The sequence below is a fragment of the Microtus ochrogaster genome, unplaced genomic scaffold (assembly GCF_000317375.1).
Source record: "Microtus ochrogaster isolate Prairie Vole_2 unplaced genomic scaffold, MicOch1.0 UNK1, whole genome shotgun sequence".
Lineage (NCBI taxonomy): Eukaryota > Metazoa > Chordata > Mammalia > Rodentia > Cricetidae > Microtus > Microtus ochrogaster.
The window spans coordinates 9,894,883-9,920,561 of record NW_004949099.1 but is presented as its reverse complement, the minus strand read 5'-3'; the positions used below and the strand labels follow the sequence as shown (position 1 = coordinate 9,920,561).

Below are 25,679 nucleotides of genomic sequence, written 5' to 3'. Positions count from 1 at the left end.
CACCTAAAACTGAGATGCTATTTCATTGACATCACTGCCAAGGCCTGCCTGTGTTCTAGTGCACTGCATCCAGGAAGCGTGATCAGATGAAAAGAAAAGCCTGAGACATGGATACACAAAGGCCCTTTTATTCAAGAGTTAGTGCCAGTTCCCTCTGTGTGTGTGTGTGTACTTGCGTTTTTGCAGTGTATGGCATTTCTCAAAGGAGGGTCTAGTTCCATGGTGTTCAAAGTAGATGCCAAGTAAGAATTAGTTTGGAGATAACTGAATATCATCAGATGGGCCTTCTTTCCGTGTGTGTGTGTGTGTGTGTGTGTGTGTGTGTCTGTGTATGTGTTTGTGTATTGGATACACAGATTAATGGAGATATGTTAAATTAATACGTAAGAGCCAATAAGAAGCTACAACTAATGGGCGAAGCAGTGATTTAATAAATATATAGTTTCTGTGTGATTATCTTGGGGCTGAGCAGCCGGAAACCAACAAGCGGGCTCTTGACAAGTCTCATTGCCGTTATATTATTAAAACTTTTAAAGTGCTATATTCTGTAGCTCTCTGAAGTGTTTGAAAACCATGTTTCTATCTAAAATATGTCTGTTTGACCTTGAAAACATATCTAACATGACTACAAATTTGATTGTTAGGTGACTAACTACTAACCTGTAATTCTTAATTATCCTAAATAGTTTGTAATAATAACTTTCAGGGACTTGAAATTTACATTACATTGTTAAATGAACTGCATAAGTACAAAACCTTAAATGAGATCAGAAACATATATACAGTATAACAAAAATAACCTTGAATTTGTATTAATATACAAAAATCCATACCAATGTAAAATATTTAAGACCAGTAGTTGAATTTTAACTTAAAAGTAGATTCAATAATCTACTCCTTTTCCTGTCATTTCTATACTGTATCTCCCCTTTTTCCCCTTTAGAAAGAGATCCTTACATCTAATCTCCTTTGCTTAGTGTCTCCCTGACCATATCCAACAGCAGCTCTCAGCCAACCCTCTACATGACGATAAACATCTGTAATCCATTGAATGACCAAAAACCATCCTTCCCACCTCTTGGAATTACGGGTGTCATGTTCTATAGACTGCTCCCTGTTGTTTAAGGACCCTGAGAAAATTGACAATTCTGGGAGAGCTAGCTGCATTTTTGTTGTTGTTGTTTAATCTCTCTGTGGTTGGAAAGTGCAGAAGTTATTTGATGTAGTCTTGAGGCTGGATCATCTCAGATAGCAGCTTTGACATAGTTTTAGGTGCATAATTTTGAGGAGACAGCAACAGAGGCATTCTGAGAGGCTACAATACCTGGGCTACTTGTCTTCATTGGTGTTTGGTCCTTTTTTACTTTCTGAAAACACAAACTTTTTTGTTTTGTTGTTTGTTGTTTTTGTTTTTTGAAACTGGGTTTCTCTGTAGCTTTGGAGCCTGTCCTGGAACTAGCTCTTATAGACCAGACTGGCTTCAAACTCACAGAGATCTGCCTGCCTCTGCCTCCCAAGTGCGGGGATTAAAGGTGTGGAGCCCTACTGCCCGGCTGAAAACACATACTTTTAAAGGTAACACATATATCTGTATTAATTCAAGTATGGAATGTGAGATGTACTCAAGTCAACTAAAGGTATCTTCAGATTTATAAATCTGTTTGGACTATATAACCAAAGTGTATTATAATCTCTATCCATGTCATATAAAAGATGGCATGTAATAATAAATCATGAGAACTCTAGCTTACAAGATTTATCATTTCTCATCCAGTTTCAGATCTATTTCCATGTAGGGGGATCAGCATATAAATCACCTTTTAGTTTTTCTTTTGCTTTTTTTTTTCTTTATATCTATAGTCAAGATTTTCAGGAGGTTTTCCCTGATCAAATAGGATCTTTATTAATTTTGAAGGAATCCATAGCTTTTTGTTTCCCATCGAAACAAAAGCAAAACCTTTCCCCCAATGCCACATATTTCTTATTTCCATTCTGAAATTAAGACATTCTTAAAATATATAGCTTGGTTTAACTTAGCAGTTTCCATAATTCAGCGTCTCTCAGCAGGTATCTTTTTTGTTGTTGTTTTTTTTCTTTTTTTTGTTCAATAGCATTTTAAAAATTCCAAGTCAACAGAGCACTGTTAGGATCCCGACACCCTATGTATTTCTTGTCTGTACATGACTTTTTTCTTTTATATTACTTCACTATATCTTTAAAGATTTCACTTTATTATTTTTAGACAATTTTTCTCTATGACTATCTATGCCCAGTTTCTTTCTTTAGCATCTAAGTATGTTTTTAAACATACTGTATTTGGTTAGAGGTTTTCTTGGTCTGGACCTGACTTTACTAAGCACCTGTAGCCTCCTTTGACTGGGTGAGCCAAACCTTAAACTGTTAAGGTGCAGCTTGAGCCTCTGCTGCATGGCTCTGCTTAGCACATGGCCTGGCAGCTGGCTCTGCCCTCTTTAGGTTGGTGTGAATGGAATCTCATGTCTTCTGGCCCCAATTCTGGAAGGTGCTTCTGCCTGGTCATCTGCCACTGAGTAGTGCACCACTTAAAAACCCCATTCAGTTGCTCAGTAGCAGGGCCTCTTTAAAGAGCTAGATCTCTGTAGGCCACTAGCACTAAGCTTACCCATGAGACCATGGTTGCTAGAAAGTTTTCTCAGGCCTTATATGGATATATGTGGCTGGATGTTGGGCATCAAATATTCAAGCTTTCTTAGACTAATTTTGGATCATTAGCCTGCAAATAATGACATGTAGACTTATTATTGTCTGTGAAAGCTTGGTCTTAGCTTAGATGTTTTCTTTTATTTTCTTTTCATTTTTCTTGATTTTTATTGAGTTCTGCATTTTCTCTGCTCCCCTCTATGCCTCTCCCCTCCTATGGTCTCCTGTGCCAATGCTTTCATGTGTACTTACTATTTTCTCTTCTATGAGGTTCAGTGTGTCTGGATTTATGTTGACGTCTTTGATCCATTTGGACTTGAATTTTGTGCATGGTAGATATGGATCTATTTTCATTCTTCTATATGTTGATATCCAGTTATGCCCACACCATTTGTTAAATATGTCTTATAACTTAATTATCCACATTTTTTTAGTATATGTTCTGCCACATGGCTTGGTTGTCTTTTACTATGTTATATCCAACTTGCTCCGAGTCTACACCTAGGTTCTTCCTCCCAGTTTTTCTCTCTCTTCTTGGAAGTCCTGCCTATCCTCTCCTGCCTTGCTATTGGCCATTTAGCTCTTTAATAAGCCAATCAGAAGACACCTTAGAGACATATCTTTACAGTGTAAGCAAATATTCTGCAATAGATGATACTCTTTTTTTTGTCGCTTAAGAAAGGAATAGGTTTGGTGGCATACGCCTTTAATCCCAGCACTCGGGAGGCAGAGGCAGGCGGATCTCTGGGAGTTCGAGACTAGCCTGGTCTACAAGAGCTAGTTCCAGGACAGGCTCCAAAACCACAGAGAAACCCTGTCTCGAAAAACCAAAAAAAAAAAAAAAAAAGGAGTAGGTTGCCTGCTAATTTGTCTGGATGAAAATGATTCCACAGGCTTTTAGCTTTATCCCTGAGGCCATTTTCTGTTGCTATAAGGAAGTATTTGCTACTTAGTAATTTATAATGAAGAAAATGTGCCTTATTTCGCATAGTTCTGGAGACCAGGAAGCCTGAGAGCATAGTTCCAGTGTCTTGTGAGGGCTCTCTTGCAGCATCAAGCTGTGGTGAAGTAGAAAGGCTGATGGATGCATGGGGAGAGAACATAAAGAGCAGACTTACTTTATCATGTACTGTGTGGGGGGCAGTGAACCCACTGTCATGGGGAAGCCTTCACTTCCCTGAATGACACAGGCCACTTCCCAACATGATCACAGTGATAGTTGTATTTCACAGTGAGTTTCAAGGTAACAAACTGTACCCAGACTGTGAAGCCTGCTTGTGTTTTCATTCTCTCTGTCACTATGACATCCAAGCAGGCACAGCATGGCTGATCTGCAGCTTATTCTTTTTTACTTTGGACTGTGTGTTGAAAATGTTAGAGTCTCACCAAAGCTGAAGTAAGCTTCACCTGGATTAGATATTCCCTGTATTTACTTCTTAGGTGTTTTAAGTCCCTCAACTTTACAAGGGTATAGTTTGACTAAAGCTGCATTTCCTCACTGCTCACTTTGAGGTATCAGATTGTCGGCTTTGCCAGGCACTCCTGTCTGCTGATGCTTTTCTGAGTCCCCGATGCTTACACTGGCCTATCAGATGAACGGCAGCTTTTCTTCCCACAATTCCCTGGAGGACAGTGTGTGGCAGGCGTTCTGCACTGCAGAATACATCCCATAGTTTTCTGATACTGAATACGCATTTGGATAAAGGCAAGGCTTTTCCAGGGAGATGGCTCAGCGAGGGAGAGTGCTTCCTGCACAGACTTGAGTGTGATCCCTTGCACCCATGTAAGGAGTCAGGGCCAGAACGCCAGTGCTGTGTGTGCAGGGTGCCTGACGTTTCCAGTCCAGGTTCCATGTGAGAACACAGCTGCAAGGAAATAAGGTGGCATATACTAGAGAAAGATACCTGAAATTCTTCTCTGGCTTTTTCATGTATACTTAGCATGCACACACATCTCACACATGTGCTACACACACACACACACACACACACACACACACACACACACATACACACACACACACACACATGATTGAGTTAATTTTCTCCCCTATCACTGCACAAGAATTGATAGTTTATGGGGTTTTCTTGCATAGCTAAGACATTTTATATGGAATATATTGGGGAATGAGTGCAGTGGCATGTAATTCTGCAGATTATAATTTTGCTTAAGAAAAATCTGTCAAACTTAAAAGTGGGTTTTACGTTGTAGTATTGTTGGGTTCATCAACAACAGCAAAATGTCTTCCCAAACACACAACAAATGTCTTTCTCAATACAAATAGTGGACTGCAGACCTCCCTGACACCAACTAGCATTCTGCAGAGAGAATGTTCAAAATGTCAGAAAGGTGATCTCAGGAATTTCTCCAGCAAAGGTTGCTCATTTACTCCCCTCCAAATTATTGCTTCAGCTTCTAGTATGACAGGTGAGCCTGTGAGATTGAGTTAGCCAGGTTGCTTGAAACTGCGGCTATAAAGAAGCCATGAGAAGTCTATTGCTGTCTGGTCAATCTTATCAAACTCAAATGGACCCTAAATTGTTAAGCAGTATTAGATTATTGGAAGGAGCAGGAGTGAGTTGGTTGAAATAAAGTCTGCACCTTGCAAGTTCCTAACAGAATTTATTGGAACAGACGATGGGGTGTGGGTGTCACTTAGGGAAGATTAAAAACTGGGAACTGAGGGTGATTGAGGAAGGGAGCTGGGCTCTGAAGGGCCTATCTGATGTGGAGATTACAGTCTTGACCAGGGTCATGTGATGCAGACATGTGTCAGGTTCTCTGGTGCTGCAGATGTGTGATTTTTGTCCTTCAGCAGCAGCTGGAGAGTGGTTTTGAACTAACATATCTGCTTTACTTAGTGTCAGAGTGGATGTGTTTGCGCAGGCCAGTTGGAATAAGATGTTACAGTATTTTTCCTTCCTGTATATTAGATGTGATCTCTGATGCCATGTGTAAATGTATAAAACTAGTGTGGTTAGCTGAGGAACCAATGGACCAAGAATAAAAATGTTATCCATTGGAATTTGGGAGGAATTCACCCATGGCTATTACGTTACTATAATATACTGATTTTGTTTTCAGAGAACCTCTTTACTTGGCTATGATGTTTGAAAGCCGAACCTCCTTTTGCCACTAGCAACTCACTTCAGTGAGTGCCAGAAGTAATGTGAATGAGCACATAGACACCCATACCCACTCACTCACACTTAGACACTCACATACACTTAGACACTTACCACACCCACTCACCCACATAGACACTCATCACACCCACTCACACACAATTAGACACTCACCCACTTATAGACACTCATCACACCCACTCACCCACCCACTTATAGACACTCACCCACACCCATTCACACACAATTTATAAAAACCATATGAAGCAGTTGTCTGATTTTCAGAAAATTACTTCTAGAGTTATTCACTCATACCCTAGGTGAGAAGAAACTCTCATTTTAAACAACATGTCAGACCATGTCTCATTGTGTCAGAGTACCCGGAACCTTGAGAAAGAAGAGGTCTGCTTTGGCTCACAGTGTGAGGGATACAGTCGTCATGGTGGGGAAGGCATGGTGGGAGAAATGGGAAGGGGCTGCTTACCTTGCATCCTCAGTTATGAGGCAGGGGTAAGCCTGCTTTCTCATTTTTATTCAGTCTGGGACTGTGGGTCAGAGAATGGGATATATAGCCCACTGTTAGGGTGTCTTCCCACTTCAGTTAGCTCACATTAGGAATCCCTTCCCGGGGCTGGAGAGATGGCCCAGTGGTTAAGAGCTCTGCCTGCTCTTCCAGAGGTCCTGAGTTCAATTCCCAGCAGCCACATGGTGGCTCACAACCATCTGTAATGAGATTTGGTGCCCTCTTCTGGCCTGCAGGGATACATGCAGATAGAACACTGTATACATAATAAATTAATAAATAAATAAATAAATAAATAAATAAATAAATAAATAAATAAATAAATAAATAAATAAATAAATAAATAAATAAATAAATAAAAAAAAAAGGAATCCCTTCCCCCAAATACCAGAGGTTTGTTTTCCTGATGATTCTGAGTTCCATCAAGTCAGTTGTCAAGATGGCATGGCTGTCATGATCCTGCCTTCTGTGTGGGCTCACCTGTCCCATAAAGATATCGTACTGATGCAAGGGCAGTGCCCACCCCAGGGCTGGATGCTCACACTGGCTTGCTGAGAAGTATCAGCGTGAAGGAGGTGTGTCCCACCTTTACACCTCAGTTCCTCATTGAGAGCATGAACTGTTGGCGTGCTGTGATCTGAGATTTCCTTCAGATCTCGTTAGTCTTATAAAAGTAATTAAAAACTAAAAAAAGGAAAGAAAAGAAAATCAATGGGAAATATAATTGGAAATTATTACTTATTAGAGGTAATTAGAAAAATTACCTTTTTTAGTTTTCTTTCTTTTTGATTAATGAATCAAGTCTTCATGGAGTCAAACGTGGTTATTACATTTAGCATGTAAATATTTTTATTCAGAAAGGTGGAGAAAGTAGAGGTTAATCCCATAGTTACCTATGTGTGTAGTAGTTCAGGTTTGGATCACTGGACAATTAAAAGCGTAAAGTGTAACATAATGGTGAAGTGTCTTGGTGACTTGTCTCAGAACCCTCGAAGCCCCTCCCGGGAGCTACCGTTGTCCTAAACCTTCCGTTTCCAGATTCCTTTGATACATCAGCGTAGATGTTTTCATAGGAAGCTTTTCTATGCCTTTCATGTTCAAGTATGTGTAAGTGTTGTATATGGCTCTCCCTCTCCTGGTTGCTTGTTTTTCTGTTATGCTTTGGAAAATACCTGCCTGCATCAATGCATTTCAAGAACTGTTTCATTAACTTGAAACATTTTCAGTCTTCCTTTGCATATGCTATCTCATATTTAACTCTCTCTTTCTTAGATAAGGTCCCTGGTAGCATCAGCTATCCTCAACCTGCTATGCCGGTGAAGGTAGCCTTGAACTCCTGATCTCTTCTCACGCTGTCCAAGTGCCTGTGTCACCACATGGCATCGATCCTTACTCATTTCTTTTCAGTTATTTTTACAAATTGTAATCAGAGTCATGCTTTCTCCTTGGGGAGAAGCTCAGGCCATCTGTTGTAGCAGGCTGTGGCCACAACAAGTAGTTCACCATCAGCCACAAGGATTAATATGAAATAATGGAAGAAAGATGCAAGATCAAAGACCGGGCAGCTCTGATGTGGTGGAGTGGTGTACAGGGATGTTAATAATTAAGTGGATTACAAAGGCCATTTTGAGCCAAATTCCAGGTTTTGTTTCTAAAGAAATCTGTTAAAAATGGCTGAAAAATTCTTAAATTCACCACATTCATTTGCAGCAACATTACTAGGTACATGTCTTATTCTAGGTTTCCTTCCTCCTCAGCGTCTGTCCGTCTGATCCCTTCGGTAAGCATTTGCTTCTCCAGGCCATTCCCTCTAGAGTCTTTTCACCTCAGTCTGTCTTCACTGTTCTCTGCAGTGTAGCTGAGAGGGCAGCAAACCCTCCTGTTTGTAAATAAAGCTTTATCAGAACATGGCCATTCCTTTGTTAACCTGTAGCTTCTTTGGGCTGTAGAGGCAGGAATGGTTAGTTACTGCAGAGAACATCTACTGTTCTTATATTCTGGGCCTTGCTTGTAAATTTGCTGACCCTGGTTTATTTATTGCAGCAGTCACTTAACTGGTTTTATTTTCTATGAAGAAGACAGAGTGACTTTTCCAAACTCTGGTGTTGATAGTTTGTTTGTTTGTTTGTTTGTTTGTTTGTTTGAGACAGGGTCTCACAGGGTCTGGCTGTCCTGGAGCTTCTTATATATAGACAGTATTGGCTTCTGTTTCTCAGAGATCCATATGCCTCTTCCTCTGCCTCTCAAGTTCCCCTCTGCTGAGATTAAAGGTGTGGGCCACCATGCCCAGCCTATGACTTTGATCTTGTTACCCTGCTTCCAGTTTGGCTTGAACAGCAGCCTCCTAGACTTACCTGCATGGCCTGGCGCTCTCTCATTTTTCCCATTTCTCAGCATCCTTAGCTAGTTTCTCTGTATCCTAGCCTTTTCTCTCCTCAGAGCCGTGGAACACTGAGGCCTGCCAGCCTCCTGTGCTTCTTGGAGTCTGTTCACATATCTACCCCTTCTCTAGCCTCAGGTCCCCACATAAATGCCATTTCCTTGGGGGCAGTGACAGTCTATAATTGGCGCATATAGCTCACCATGCATGCTTTATTTCCTCAGTAGCACTTCTCACTCTATCTAATTACATTCAGCATTTGTGTGTCCCCCTTGTCCTGGGACAGTGACTGTGATAGCAGAGAACTTGTCTGTTTACTGACACCTTGGAATGTCAGATTCAGCAGCCACCACATTCTAGGTGATCAGTGGAAACTGTTATGTACATGAACACATACAGCTTCTGGAGGTTTCCTTGAGCAGGCTTTGTCTTCATTTTCTGTTGCTATAATGGGATATCATATTATAGGTAATTTATGAAGAAAGCACATTCATTTCCTACTGTTTGAGAGGCTGGAGAGTTCAAGGCCAGGGCCTGCATCTTGCTTGTTGAGAGCCTTCTTACTGGTTCCCTGTGGTGAGAGGAGTATATTCCAAGAGATAGGGCCAAACTGGCTTTATAGTAGACCTACTTCAGATAAGCCTTTAATCTGCTAATCCACAAACAGATTAATCCATTTAGTAATTAATCACTTTTAAAGGTCCCGCCTCTTAATACTTTACCATAAGGATTAAACTCCGACCTGAGTTTTGCTGTGAACGTCGAAAGCACAGCAGAGTTCAGTGCCAGGATATGTTTCTGCTGCTTTCATTTGTTTATCTACAAATCAGTCTTGCCGACTTCTACTCACAGTGCAAAATGAAGGTGCTTTTCTTCGTCCCGGCATCAGCTGGCACGTTCTCTGGCTGGGCACAGGCAGGCATTTGGAAAGGATGCGGCTCAGGATATTTTAGAGCCCTTTCCACATTTGTTTTTGCTGTTGTGCTAATATGCCAGTGTTAATCAAGGTCACATGTTTGCCTCCTCTCTTTGCTGCTGGCAGAGGAGCTGTGCAGAATTAGGGAGGGAACCCTCCTTTGGGCATTTGTCTTTCCTGCAAAGAGTTTTCACGATTCTCTGCTGTTTAAGACACTATGCTGCTTTCCGCTGAACCCAGGATACAAAGAGTCAGTATCTTTTTTACTCTTAAGTCTTTTGACTTATTTAAGCCCATCCAGCAACCCCTTTTCACCCTGGGCTCCAGGTTTTCCCACTGAACCATGTGTTCACCACAGACCATGCCTCCAAACCTTTCCACCTCTCCCCAGCCTCTTCCCCTTGCCCTAGCTAGTTTCGTGGCTCAGGAACCACTTGTGCCATCTCCAGTTTCGGTGACTGACGATCAAAGGCTCTACAGTCACACACTTGGGTTTAAAGTATGGTTCTTCTTCCTGGCAGCATCCTCATCCTCAGCTTTTTGTCTCTCTAAGCCTTCCTTCATTTGCCCTCCTATGGAATGGATTTCTGGCAGTCCTTGCTAGAAGAATTAAATGAAGTAATGTTGAAGTGGATATAGAAGCTTCAGGAACCTCATGGTAATCAGATGTCCACAGTATTCAATTTGGTTTAAAGCTGTAATCCTGGCCAGGGATGTGGCTCAGGTAGTGGTGTGCTGCAGATAGAAGTCCTCTGTTTACAGGAAGGTCCAGGTGGAGCCCAGCATCAAATAAACCAGATGTGTAATGATGTAGTCCTCTAATCCTGGTATGTGCTCAAAGTTGGAGGAGAGCCTTGACTCCATAAGGATTCCAGGAATACATTTGGCCCTGTCTCAGAAATGAAACAAACACTAAAGCAAAATAATCCAGAAAACAAAATATTAAGACGTTGTAAAGGAACCCCAAGACAAATGAATTAGAAATAGGAATCTGACACAACAAGGCTTTTGCTTTTTTTTTAATTAATTAATTTATTTATTAAAGATTTCTGCCTCCTCCCCGCCACTGCCTCCCATTTCCCTCCCCCTCCCCCAATCAGCTCCCCCTCCCTCTTCAGCCCGAAGAGCAATCAGGGTTCCCTGACCTGTGGGAAGTCCAAGGACCACCCACCTCCATCCAGGTCTAGTAAGGTGAGCATCCAAACTGCCTAGGCTCCCCCAAAGCCAGTATGTGCAGTAGGATCAAAAACCCATTGCCATTGTTCTTGTGTTCTCAGTAGTCCTCATTGTCTGCTATGTTCAGCAAGTCTGGTTTTATCCCAGGCTTTTCCAGACCCAGGCCAGCTGGCCTTGGTGTGTTCCTGATAGAACATCCCCATTGTCTCAGTGTGTGGGTGTACCCCTCGCGGTCTTTTGGGAATATACCCAAGAGATGCCCTATCATACAACAAAAGTATATGCTCAACTATGTTCATAGCAGCATTGTTTGTAGTAGCCAGAACCTGGAAACAACCCAGATGCCCTTCAATGGAAGAATGGATGAAGAAAGTATGGAATATATACATATTAGAGTACTACTCAGCAGTAAAAAACAAGGACTTCTTGAAGTTTGCATGCAAATGGACGGAAATAGAAAACACTATCCTATTAATTAGGGTGAGGTAAGCCAGACCCTAAAAGAGGGACATGGGATGTACTCACTCATATTTGGTTTCTAGTCATAAATAAAGGACATTGAGCCTATAATTCGTGATCCTAGAGAAGCTAAATAAGAAGGTGAACCCAAAGAACATCATATAGGCCTCCTCCTGAATATTAACCTTCATCAGGCGATGAAAGGAGACAGAGACAGAGACCCACATTGGAGCACCGGACTGAAATCTCAAGGTCCAAATCAGGAGCAGGAGAGCACGAGCAAGGAACAACAAAGCTTTTGAGTGGCCAAAAAGCTCAACTCTCAACCTTTTTCTCATAGGACAGATTGTAGATGCTTTCGTCTTACTGCTGGACCTTGGGCCACAGGCTTGATGTGTCAGAGCTGCATGTACCATGTGTGTAGTGAGTGGAGCAAAGCAGGCCTGAGGCTCTGAGTGCAACCCTAGGCTGTCTTTCTGTGTGTTCTCTTGTCAGGGAACCGTGAAGAACATCTGTTCTAATTAAGTTTCATGTGCCATCAGTGCTGGTTTCTCGGGTCCCACAGCATCAAGGTTATTGTTTCTGATTTGTCAGCATCTCCATAGTCTGTTCTTTAAGATGGAATAAAATATTGGGTAGATTTTTTTCTGTTGTAAGTCACTGTTTTCTGTGTTCTCTTCTTGTAACTGTTGAGTGATAGAGTCCACCAGAGAGCCATTACCTGTGGTGTATTATTTTTTAAAAGAATTTATTTATTTTCTTATAATTCATCTGTATGTGTGCCTGTATATATTTATGGGTACCATGTGTGTTCAGGTGCCTGAAGAAGCCAAAGAGGCTCGAGCCCAACTAGAGCTATATAGGTTGTTGTGAGTCATGATGTGGGTGCTGGTCCTAGGTTCTCTGCAAAGCAGTAAGCAGTCTTAACTGCTGAGCCATCTCTCCAGCCCTAATGCTGGATCTTTTTTTATTAGCATGGAATTCACAAACATTTCTCCAGTGCTATTGATATGGACTAGTTGATATATATGTATGTGTGTATGTATACATATGTATACACAGAAAATATATATTACACATATACATATGTATACATGCATGCATACCTGTGTGTGCACACACATATTAGTTTGCACATTTTTTTTCCTGTATAATAAAAAGGCCAAAAATTTTTAGGCAGGGACTTGGATTGAAATCTTGACTATTACTTAACCATTATAGTGACCCCATACAGGTTAGGTTAGTCTCTGACTTTCAGTGCTCCTTGTCTGTGGGATGAAAGTCCTAGATCGAGTGGAGTGCACCGTGAGCTTACTCGCTTCATTGTAAGATACTTACCAAAAGAGACTTCTGATTCTTCCCGTTGTAAAGTTGTAAATTACTGATCTTTCTGTGATTGTTGAGAAATTCAGGCCCAAGGATTCCACAGTTAGAGTTTAGAAATACCTTCCCAAATGCTTTTAAAGCAAGAGCAGCAGGGCCCCGTGGGCAATTTCCTGTCCTTTATATGATCACCTAGGATTTTACTCAGGGGCTGCCAGGGTGTCTCCGTGCATCACTTCTCCTTCGTTATGTTTTGCATTAAATAATAACAGCCAACGTTTCTGAGCACTTATCTTGAGCATTGTTCTGATTAACTTGCATATATTAACCCATCTAATCAACAACAGACAAGAGCTTGGGCCTGGTAGTCTTCATCTTATAAATGAGGTACGTTGGCTCAGCTGCCATCTTCTCATTTGATGGGGTTCAGGAAGATCCCTCAATTCTGTTTAGAGTTTAAGAACTTAGCCACAGGGGCTAATTAACTGGCTAATTAATTTCCTTATAGCATGCCAAGCAGGGACACTCTCAATGGAGACTGGCCAGAGGCTGGTTTGTTTTCAAAGGTAATTCCAAATGAAGACCCTGAACTTCCCATTGTTGTCGCCACCCCTCTATGCTCCTTTCCACGCACTTGTGTCCTGCTCATTGTCACCACTGCTTTTCTCTTGATCTGACATGTTCTCAGGCTGCAGGAGGTGGCATGTATGTCTCCACTGTCGCATCGAGTCCACATGGATAGGTCATCTTCTTATTCCTCTTACAATTAGGATTCCACTCAATCTCTTTATGAGGCGGTGCAGTTAAAGAGGCTGCTTCATTAGAGCCTGTTTTAAGCGAGCCAGCCTTTTATTTTACAACACTCATATTGAGACACATTGCGTTATATCTGTCTTTTCATTGACACCACCACATTTATTTGAGCTCAGTATGTCCAAGTAATGTGACCAAGGTAGATTTATGAGGACTCATTTGCATCCAGAACAACATTGGCAAAACTAAAATATCACAGACACTAACTTTTGGCTTGCCACAGCCCACTTAGCATCTGCCTTCGTCACTGGGCCTGTAATGAGAGGGAAATATATTTTCCTGGAGTTTACAGCTAATTCCTTGTTGCTATTCCACTGCTGTCGTTGCTGTTGAGAGCTGGAAATGAGGTTTAAGAGCCTCTTCATATCTAACAGCAGGAGCTTCTGTGCAGGGAACAGAAAAAGGCAGCTTCCCACCTCCATTTCATCCCGAGTGCAGAGTTCTCTTAGGGTTAGAGAACTCAAGCTCTTTATTTTTCCAGCAAGTTAGACCCAGCTTAGTTGAGTCAATGCCTGGATTTGTTTATTCCCTCTCATGCTTCTTGTTAAAATAGATTGATTTTCATCGCACAAAACGTAAATGAATGCATTCCTTAAAACACTGAAAGTATAGATTGTCTTGTAACTTTTGTCACCACCGCTTTCCTGGTTTCCCCTCCCTGAGTTCATGGACCTTGTTAGCTTGGCCCCAGCCCTTCCTAGGATACTAGGGCAAGCATTACACATTGTTAAACACTGTAAAGTGTTGGGTCCTTTTCTGCAAGTTTCCTTTGATGTTTTTCTATGAATGAATGAATCTCTTAGGAGGAGGCTGCCTGACAGACTCTTCCCTTGTGCCAGGCAGCCCAGAGCAGGAAACGGCCCAGAGGCAGCTGCACTCAGTTACAAGGGACACTGTAAACCATGGTTGCTGAACAAGAGGGCATGTTCTAGTCACAGCCTACAACAGTTCAGAAACCCCCCATTTCAGGATCAAAAGGCCTTGGTGAATCTGGGGTAACCACCATGGGTAGCTACTGTAGAGAGCCATGCCTCTGGTTGCATCAGACCTTGCAGAAACTGTCTTCAGTTAGGTCCAAAGCAGAATAGACATTCTCTTTAGAGCAGTGGTTCTCAACCTCCCTAAGACACCCTTTAATACAGTCCTTGATGTTGTGGTGACCCCCAACTTTAAAATTATTTTCATTGCTACTTCAATGGGAATGACCCCCATAAGCTCATATATTTGAATACTTGTTTGTCAGTTGGTGGAACTGTTTGGGAAGGATTATCAAGTGTGGCCTTGTTGATAGAAATGTTTCACTGGGTGTGGGCTTTGAGGTTTTCAAAGACCACTGCCATGCTCATTGTGCTGTGTATCTGCTTCTTGTTTGTGGGTTGAGATGTGAGCTCTCATATGTTCCTAGTGCTGGGCCTTTGCTCTGCTGTGTGATCATGGACTCCAACCCTCTGAAACTGTAAGCTCGATTCAACACTTTCTTTTCCAAGTTGCCTTGATCATGGTGTTTTGTTCCAGCGATGGAAAAGAACCTAACACACCGACTTTGCCATCTCTTAGTTGACTAAATCAAGCTCTTCCTAACGCTTTTTGATTAGCTTAACACTGCTTCCCTGTGTTGCCGCATTAGGGCTAATAAAACCTTCACTTTTCTTGCCTACTTGTGAACATTTTTATGGGTAGAGTAGACCGGGCTGATGATAGGGAAGCCATGATATGCATAGTAGACAACACTGGGTTCCATTGAGCAACTGGGGCAGGAACTGTGAGGAGCAGAGGCAGCCGAGACCACAGCTGAGAAAGGTGAGAGGCGTGCTGCCAAGACTGTAGAAGGAAATGTTTCAGAAGGTGAGCGAGTGAGTGTCCTGGCCACCAGAAGGGTCCCAGGGACCTGCCGAGCCCTAGGTGCTATAGACCCTGATACTTAAGATTCAAGGTCTTAATACAAGCTGGTGTTAGCTGAGGGTCTTAGCATCCTGGCCTTGAGAATTATAATACTGCTGCCATCGCAGCTGGCGATGCTGGCTGCTGCTGGGCGCTCTACTCTGCCTTTCTGTTCGCTGGATGAAGGGTCACTCAGAGTCAGGGCCCAGAGCAATAGGCCTCTGGCCCAAGCACCTGGAGCTGTTAGGTTCTCTGGAAATTAGAGCTTGGAGCTACACATCTCTCGTTCTCAGAACTCCATATACATCTGAGTTTGTCCCAGCTCATGAATGGGCCATGGCATTGAACAACCTGGCCCAATACTGAGGAAACTGATTTGTGATTTCCTATTTATGATTTCCATCTTGTATATTTATTTATTTATACAGTGCACTGCTTCATATGTGTACATGTCTGAAATCAAAGTGATATCCCAGTGAGTGCATTGTTCTGGTCTATGGTCTTACCACCTTGAGTGTGCCCAGTTAGTCAGAATCTATTTTTCTGTATTACTGGTTTTCTTTAGTTCTTGTAGTTTCTCTTTGCAATGTGCCATGGAGAATAATCTGTGTTAGTATGTTCATATATAATAGACTATATTATTCTCAAATGCTCAGTGGCTAATACATCAAAGATTTATTTATCATCTGTGTGACTTTTAGGTGCAGTAAACCCAAGGACAGGATTTCCCATGGAGTAACTCAGTCCAGGTTGCTTTTACTCTTCCATTTTATTAACTCTGTTTGTGGCTTCCAGGAGTTCTGGAGTGTCATGCATAGTCTTTAAAAGTGTTGGCACATTTGTTACAGGCCAGGGGAGTCCTGTGCAGGCACAGATATTTTACATGCTTCTGGAGCAGGTGTTTCTTCTATTGCAGTGTCATTTCATACCAGTACACTTATTTTAAATTGAAAATCAGAGCTGAAAAGGTAGCGTAGCTGCTAAGGTTCTTACCACACAAGTCTGAGGACCTGAGTCTGATCTTTTGAACCCATGTAAAAAACATGCGTGTGGTAGTGCACGCGTGTAAGCCTAGTGCAGTAGTGACAGCAGACTCCCTGATAGCTAACCTAGTGGTGTGGATGAGCTTTAGGCCAGTGGAGTTCCCAAATGAGGTGGACTGCTCCTGAATTATGCCACTCAGATTTCTGCAGGCACACACGTGTACCCATATGAACACATGGAAGCCAAGATCCCTAGCCTAGGGGAGCTCACTCTTAGAGTGCTTTTCATTTTACAGGTGGGCAAATCTGCCTATAGCCAAGCCCATTTCGTAATAATGTACTGAGTAACTCACTTAGTTTATTGACTACTATTCACAAAGGGGAAGTTAGAATGGTTTTGGGGGCATACGCCCACTGCTACACATTTGATGGAGGGTCAGGTGAGAAGCCATTGCGAGTTGGGACCAGCTGCCTTTTGGTCATATTATAACTGCTGTAGCCACTCCTATTTGGTGGTCATTTAGATCATTATCTGCCTTCCTTTTATTATGAAGGACAGTACTCAGAAGTATCGTGTGTCTATCTCAGATACATGTTGTATTAGTATAGACATGAAAAACAGACATGCCAGGGAGAGAATATAGGTATTCCAGTTTTCAAACATGTAATTAAATGATTCAGAAATGTAATTAAATATGTTTTTGAGACATACCTCTCTGTGTTGCCAAAGTTAACTTTAGACCCGAGGCCCTCCAGGCTTAGCCTCTCCAGTGCTGGGATTCCAGATAAGTACCACTAGGAATGCTGTTAAGCTGTCCTTGAAGGTTTTTACCCCAGTTTTGTGTAGACGGTAAGAGGGTAAGAGTACTGTCCTTTTTATAATTCAAAGTGAGAACTTTCCCTAGTATGTTTGATAAATGTCCAGGTTCCATTGCCAAGAATGTGTTGTCTAAAATGCCTGTTTAGTTTTCAAGGATGGAGCTCCACCCTTTACTTGGTTTTGAGTATGTATGGAATGCTATGATAGGACATGGTAATAGTGGTGGTCAGATGTAGAAATGGTAGGGAGACAAAAAATACATGTGAAATGAACTCAGTATTTTAATAAGAAAAGAGTATAAAAACGCATATCTCACTATGACTTAAGCAGCGACAACTCAGCCTGTGCCCCTCGAATGACATCTTCATTCCTTGGGAGGCTTTTCCTATGTGTTAGATTTCTAGTTTTCTACCTTTATGGCATGTGCAGGCTCTTTCTAATATTCTCTTATGCGGTATTCCAGAGTAGGGCAGACTTCTGGGCAAAGCCAAGATGGTTTTCTATTTCATGAGGGGTTGTAGCTCACAGATTCTGACTCTGGGGGGCGCCTGGCTCAATGACATGCTTTTTTTGTTCTCCCCTATTGATTTTTTCCTTTTCCTCTGTGGTGCTATTTCAGTAGTCTCTACACCTCTAATTTTGAAACCCCAGGGCGAAGATGATTTCTCGGTCGTGTCATTTTTTTTTTTCTATGTAGCTGTCTAATTTTGTGCTTTGAATTTTCCTGTGAATTTTTGCCTGCTTAGTCATTGTCTTCTCTTGGTTCTCTTTGTCCTTTTTCTCATTTTCATTTTTCTTCCGTCTCTGCTCCCATGTTCCCATCGGCCCTGAAATCTTTGTGTTACTTTTCTTTTAAGTTTTATTTCCTCTTTCCCTCTGAGCGTAGACATGCCTTCTCTGTCAGAGGAAGGCAGAAGGGGATGGAGAAGTGGGAAGGCCATTGTGAAAGACCCACTCCACCTGGGTGACTGCTTACCCCAGGGGGCTGGGAAATGGGGCAGAAAATAAGAATTAGCCCAGATTTTAGCCTACCCCTGGTGCTATATGTGATCCTGGGCAAGTGACTTCTCCTTCTCAAGGTTTCTGATTATAGAGGAGGAAGATGGATCCCTGCGGATCCTTTGTACCGTGGGACCTCAATGTGAGATATAACACTGAACAATTACTCAGCACAGGGTCAAGACAGCTCCTCTTGTCTTGAGTCAGTGCCACACTTTTCTTCTTTATTCTGGAGGGTCCATGTCAGTCAGGGCCCCACAACACAGCGCACAGTCCATCAGATCATTTACTGTTGACAAGGACAAAACTCAGTTCTGAAGGTTATTAGAAGTGTTGGAAGGCAGAGGGGCTGGGGCTACTGAGCATGCTGAGTGCTTAGAGAGGAGAGAGTCTGGACCAGCATGTCATGACAGGGGAAATGGGGGAAGATGGTGGGAAAAGGGTAGCCAGAGGATCCTAGAGCTTCCTGAAGAGTCAGTTCTGCTGGAAACACTGCCACTCTGGGACACTTAAGCAAGGTCTGACATCTTCTTCCCACTGGTTGATCCCCAAGCAGAATCTCAAAGGTATGCAGAAACCGATTAGCAGAGAAGCATGAAGAAAGGATCTGAGGGCAAGCAAGAAGAGTTCTTTCTCATTCTTCTTTCTTTTCTTCTGTTTTTCCCCCCTCAAGACTTGAGTTTCTGTATGTATCCCTGGATGACCTGAAACTCCATAGAGCAGGCTGGCCTCGAACTCAGAGAGTTTTGCCTGGCTCTGCTTCGCAAGTGCTGGGATTAAAAGGCACTTGACACTACTGCCTGGTACCCATTTTATTTTTTTTTGTAGTTAATGGTCCAAAATACTAAACAGGAAACTAGAAATAATTCACAAGGTTTAACTAACTGAATTTTAGCATGTTATAATTCTAGTTTATTTTCATCCCTAGTTTATTTACATTAAATTTTAGTGTAGATAGGAAAGCAAAAATATTCAGGAAGCCTCCAAAATCTCAAACCATATCCTCTAGACTGCTTTCCTTGTGGATAAGGGGAGGCTCCATGATAACTGGCAGAAACAAGAGAAGGCCCTGGGTTTGTAAACTTCCTTTGTCATTTGCATTCCAGAGTTGGCGGACACTTTAGAACCTTGCTAACTTCTACACTGAAGATACTGTTGTAGTCCGTAGCACTTGTTATAGTATTCTTGTATTTCTCAGGACAGTGCTTGATTCTCTACCTCCCTCCTCCCAGCCTGCAGCAGCTGCATTTTTCCTGTCATGTGATGTCCCCACATTTCATGCAGGTTCTGTTTACAGTAGACTTTTGGTCTTTTGAAGAGTACAGCATCTTGCTCATCTCTACCCGACTCTGTATCACCAAGGAACCCCTGGGAAAATGGGAACGGAATACAAACACAGGGAACCAACCATGTTAGTCGAGCAATAGCTGTGGTCACAGAGGCTTTTTTCCTGTTTACTCTTGCCTATGATCTTAGCCTAGTGACTTACCATTGGGTTTTCTTATCTGCAAGATGGTTCTATAAAACACAGCTTTCACAGGTTGTGTTCTCGGTAAGTTGGGTCTACTGTAGCAGGCTCTATGAATGCTTGAACTTATCTTGTTTGTCCTACTAGCTCTTATAACTTACTTTACCCTGTTTTTCTTCATCTGCATTTTGCTTCAGGGCTTTTTACCTTACTTTCAATCTGTATGGCCTACCTTTCTGCTTCTTCCATGTTTGGCTGGCTGGTGGCTCCCTGGCTGGCTGGCCACAGGCATTTCCCTCTTTTTCTTTCTCATTCTCTTCTCTCTCAAGCGTATATTCCTCCTCCTACTTATTCTCTGTGCTGGCCAGCCCCACCTAGCCTTCTATTGCCTAGCTATTGGATGTTCAGCTTTTTATTAGACCAGTGAGGTGCCTTAGGCAGGCAAAGCGAAACAGATGTAACAAATCTTTATTCAGTTAAATAAATGTAGCATAAATAAATGCAGCATACTTTTACATAGTTAAAGTAGTATTCTGCAATATAAGCAAATGTAACACATCTTTGCATAGTTAAAGTAATAGTCCACAGCAGTCTACAATAGTAATAACCCCAGAATCAACAGTGTCTAATGTCCACAGACATTACTGCATGTCCACAGGGGTTTAATCTTCACTGCATGTTTATTGTGAGCCACCTCTGGCATGAGTTTCTTTCCCACTGCAGGCTGATAGATTGTTTTCTATTGTTGTTCCTCTTGAAGAGGTGTGGGGAGAACTAAGTTGAGGTGGGGGGGTAATCTAATGTTTCTTGGTTATGTCCCATAGAATATACACTCATGGATTTACTGGCTGGAGTTAGTGACATGGCCTCGTCTAATTTCAATCAAAGGAAGAAGTTTGAGAGTATTTGTGGGTTTACACTAATGATAGTTACACATGTAGAGAATATTACTTGACTTCATGACTCCTTCAGTCATTAGATTACATGAGCACACAGTGAAATGTCTAATACATCACCAGTGCTCAATGATAGCAGGAAAATTATTATGAATAGCCAATGGTTTTAACCATACTGTTCACTTGTTTAGCATTTTTTCTTATTCCCCTTAAAAATGCAGGAGGTAGTGGGTCTTGAAAGGACTTAGCAGAAATTCATACATGCACACTGATGGATATGTATATACATGCGTGTACACATGTGTGTATGCAACGTGTGTGTTGGTGGACGTGTGGCTGTGCATATATATGTAGATGTAGGCGTGTAGGCCACAGGACAATCTTTAGATACTTTTTTTTTGGGGGGGGGCTTTCTCTTTCATCTGGAACTTGCCAAGTAGTCTAGGTTGGATGAGACAGGCTCTCTCTCCCATTGGTCTGGTTTGGAACTTGCGAAGTAGGCTAGACTAGATGACTAGCAGCCATGGTTTCCACCCATCTCTACCTCCCTAACTCTAGGGATTATAAGCACATGCTGCCATGCCTAGCTTTATGTGGGCTCTGGGATTGAACTCCGGTTCTCATTCTTGTACAGCAAGCATTTTGCCAACTGAGCCATCTCCTTAACACAGCACAAATTCTTAAGAAGCGGAGATGGCGTAATGAAGTTTAGACCCAGTCGGTGACCCTGCTCTTCCAAGGTTTTGGTTGACCACAGTCAGCTGACACTTCTGTAAGAGGATTATTTTGTGAGGTGACAAGGCTGGGCATTAGCACAGGCCTTGCAAGTCTGCTCACTGTCTTGGTTTTCATTTAAGAGCGAGCGACTTTAAGCTGGCATTCATTTGGGTCAATGTAGAAGCAGTCAATATGTATTATATGTCTTTGATGCTGGTCTCTGGATCAATTGCAATTAGTTTGCAGCAGATTGCATTAACATATCTGAAATTAATAGAGCCAGTGGTCTAATGAAAAGGAATTGACCATGACAACACGGTGGGTGTTTTTAGTTTCTCTCAAATGTGCTTTTCAAACTAAACTTTTTTTCTTCTTTGGTTAATGGCTTTAAATTGATATGTCAACATAGGCCTAATCTATTGATTTTTCCCATTTGCCTTTTAAAAGCAATCCCTGATAATGACATGCGTGTAACATTTAATGTTTTCTTTCATTAGGTGGCTTTTCCTAAATGCCTTAAACTCATGTTTTTCTTGGAATCTTGTATGGAATGCAACAGACTATTAAGCCCTTGAGTGTGTTCATTTATCAAATTTATGTCTTTTCAACTTCTATTGTTTCATTAAGACCTAGAAAGTCAGAAGTAAGATTAAGAAGTACTAAAATTAGATGGTGTGAGCATTGTTTGTCCCGCTATGGAGTTTTATTTAAGTATTATTAATTTTTAAAGAGTAATTATAGTCAATTTCAATATTAATGTTGTAAACAATATATATGTATATATAATATTAATATATGGATGGATGGGAGGAATGATTTTTAGGCTTGATCCATGTCAAAGTTTAAATACTTTACAAGTATGCATGGATTTTTTTTGTTTATTTCACATTCCACGAGATGACTTTTATTTTTCTACTTTAGAAGTAGTCAGCTTCTGAGAGTGGCATATTCTTTGTACTGGGGGCAAAGGGCAGGGTTTATTCCCTTGGTCATCTTGATGATTTATTTTGGTATTTTCCATTTGACAAGTAAGATATTCTCCCAAGAATGTCAGAAGGTTTAGAACACACTGCCTTAGAGCAGAAGCTCATCTGTCAGTGAGGGTCTAGAGGGGTGTCTGGCCTTGTGACTCTGTGGTGTCACATTGTGATCCACAGATGTTTTGGGCCATGTTCATAGCTGTCCCGGGGAACATGTGGTCACCAGGTCTCAGGTCAGACTTATCTATGAGCTTTGTTGGGTCACCTGTTTGAAAGAGCTCATGAGTACTTCCTAGTTTGGAGGCTATAGGAAATGACATTTTAAGGACATTTCAGAGCTTCTGAAAGCAAATTAAGTTTCTGTCCACATTCCTTAGGCCCCAGCAATGTGGTCAGGCTGACATTGTCTTGGACATTCATGGAGACCAGGGTAGAAGCTGGCAGGGGTCATTTATCAGGTGATTTTTCACACTCTGCCACTTTGAAATCCAGCTATGATTAAACTTTTTAATTTGCGTTAATGGACAGTTATCTTTTATAAGTTCCTTAACACTATGACTCATGGATGTAAACATAACTAAATATATTCCTGTGTTCATTGAAAATGAGATTTATGGTTTTGGCTGTTAAGATTATTGGCTAAAATACAAAGTAATTTACCTGAGGGTCATCTTGTTCTTTATAATCTTTTGATATGAATTACAAAGTAATTGATAGTGTATTTCAGAAAAAAAACCTCACTTCTACTGAATTTTAAAGCAAGATTACATCATATCCAACTGCAGCTGAGCAGGGGTCTCATAATGAAGACTCTGTAGTCAGTGTTGGTTCTTGAGTAAAACCTTACCCTTCAAAATATCTGTCTATTAAAAACTAAAGAAGTGCTGCAGGGAACTGCGAAGATTGCTCAGCCATTAAGAGCGTGCACTGCTCTGGCAGATGACCTATGTTCAGTTCCCAGCATCCACATCAGGTGACTCACGAAGCCCTGTAACTTTGGTGTATCGGACACCCTTTGGCTCCCACGTGCACCTGCATGCACGTGGTGCACAGAAACTCACCCATACAGGCACACATACACATTTAGAAAAAATCTTTATAAAGAAAAGCAAAGAAGTTGATTAGTCTGCTGCTTCATGACCTTATAGAGTTAAAACAATTTCCCTAAGATCTTTTTGAGTGTGATTAATAGTGCATATTAGCCATTAAGATAATGCTTTGAACTTTCCCTACTTGAGCCAGGTGAGAGAGTGGAGGCATAGCGGTACGGGTGGACCTTTAATGTTTTTCTAAAATAACTTCTGTCTGAAAAGAATTGCCAGCTCACAGGACGCTACAGCAAAACAAAATGAAACCCGCAATAGCAGTGCTGTGCATCCTTTGCCTGCCTACTTCCTCTAATGTTGACATCTGATGCAGTTCTAGAACAATGCTAAAACCAGAAATTCGCGCAGATGTCTTTCTATACCTAAGCTATTGAACTTTTTTTTTTTTAAAAAAAAAACACTTTTTTGAGTTTTTTAAAATAGCATCTGTTAAGAGTTTCACTATGACAGTCAAATTTTGAGATTATAATTACATCATTTTCCCCTTCCCTTTCCTCTCTATAAACTCTCTCATAAACCGTTCTCTCTCTCTCTCCTTCTCTGTCTGTCTGTCTGTCTGTCTGTCTTTCTTTTTTTGGTTTTTTGAGACAGGGTTTCTCTGTGTAACAGCCCTAGCTGTCCTGGAACTTGCTCTGCAGACCAGGCTAGCCTTGACCTCACAGAGATCCTACGGCTTCTGTCTCCTGAGTGCTGGGATTAAAGGTGTGAGCCACCACTGCCCAGCTTTTGCTCTAACTCATGGTTTTTTCCTCCATTAATTGTTTTTATATACACATATGCATATATAGTCCTAAACACAACCTGCTTAGTTTGGATAATGTTACATATATATACACGTCTTAAGGACTGACCATTTGGGAAGACTATCTCTCCAATGCTCAGCATTTCTTAATTGCCAGGAGTTCTTTGGGAACAATGTGACCTCTTGGGCTTTCTCCTCTCCACATTAGCCTGTCTGTTGTTGCTATCCTTGTTCACTTCTTGTTTAGGCAGTTGTGTTAGTGAGAATTTATGGACGGCTGCAGCTTCTGACATTGTTAGGAGACACCATATTGCAGCAAATTCCTTTATCCTCTGGCTTTTACTGTCTTCTACACTGATCCCTAAGCTGTAGGTGAGGGAGTTGATCTGTAAATATATTTATTGGGACTGGACTCTGCAATTCATTTTGGTTATTTGTGGTTTATCTGAAGAGGTCTTCTCACAAAAAGAAGTTTCCTTGATGAGGGATGAAGACTGCACTTCTCTCTGGATGTAAAGATAAATATTTAGAATGTAGTTAGGAATTATGGTGCTTTAGTGAAGTGGTGGTTGTAGATTCTTGAGGGCGTAAGTCACAAACAATGCCACACCAGTTTGGAATTATGATTAATAGGGTGATATTTATTTAAAGGGGAAAAACTTACAGATCTCCGTCCCAGACAACAGCCCTCTGCGCAACCAGGAAGGGAGTCCAGTGCCGGCGGAGCAGGAAGTGAAGAGAAAGAGGAGAGGGAAGTGGTCCCTTTTTTAAAGGGAGAGGGACCACGCTCCAATGGGCTGGTATCTCAGCCGCTATAGGCTGGAGGAGCAGAAGGACCTCCCGCAACAGATTCTTCTCTGAGATTTGTGGTTTCAGCAGCCCTGGATAGTTAAGATTTTCCCTCTTGTTGAGTGAGTCTTATATTTAGACGGCTGATGGTTGCCACTGAAGCATGCGTGTTACTACTACACCCTTAGGGTTACCCTGTCCTGTTTGTTGTTGTGGTTTATAGGCATGGCATCATACTTAGGGAGAACTCTTGGATGCTTCCTTCCTTTGAAACCTTATGTTGTATATTTTGTGGTACCATGAAAGCTAGTCCTCAGGGAGGAGGCCTTCAGGTCAGTTCCACCTCAGGGGCCTTAGGTCCCTGTATCTGAAATGCATGGTGTCTTCAGCAATACAGACTTATCTTCCACCTCTGGGGCCAACCAAGGGTAATAGCCATGGCCTGCAATGTTTTGGAAGTCTCTTGGTCAACCCTGACTAACAACTCAAAAGGCTTTCTTAATGCCTAGTGTAAAGGTTTTGTTAGATGGTCTTTGGCTTTTAGAAGGAGCACCATCAAATCAGAGGAGTTTCTTTTAAACTATATAGGTGTGTACATATATATATATATATACATACATACATACATACACACACATATATGTATATATTTATATGTATTACATTTTTTTCAGGCTGATAATAGTATGAAAATTTCCTGATAGATCACTATGACTTTTAAAATTCATATGTGTAATATATTTTGATCTTTACCCTTTATTACCCTCTCTTCTCCCCTTCCCTTCATGTTCCCAGCCAATACTGACTTCTTCTTCAACTTCCATCTTTCTACCTAATTCTCTCCCTCTTTCCCCTACACACACACACACACACACACACACACACACACACACACACACACACA

General features: G+C 41.6%; 1 protein-coding gene across 1 annotated transcript in view; it reads left to right on the top strand.

The window, feature by feature from the left end:
* The window catches only part of Suclg2 (succinate-CoA ligase GDP-forming beta subunit), a 257,860-nt gene that overhangs the window by 35,645 nt on the left and 196,536 nt on the right, over positions 1-25,679 (top strand). The gene's annotated exons all lie outside the window — the stretch shown is intronic.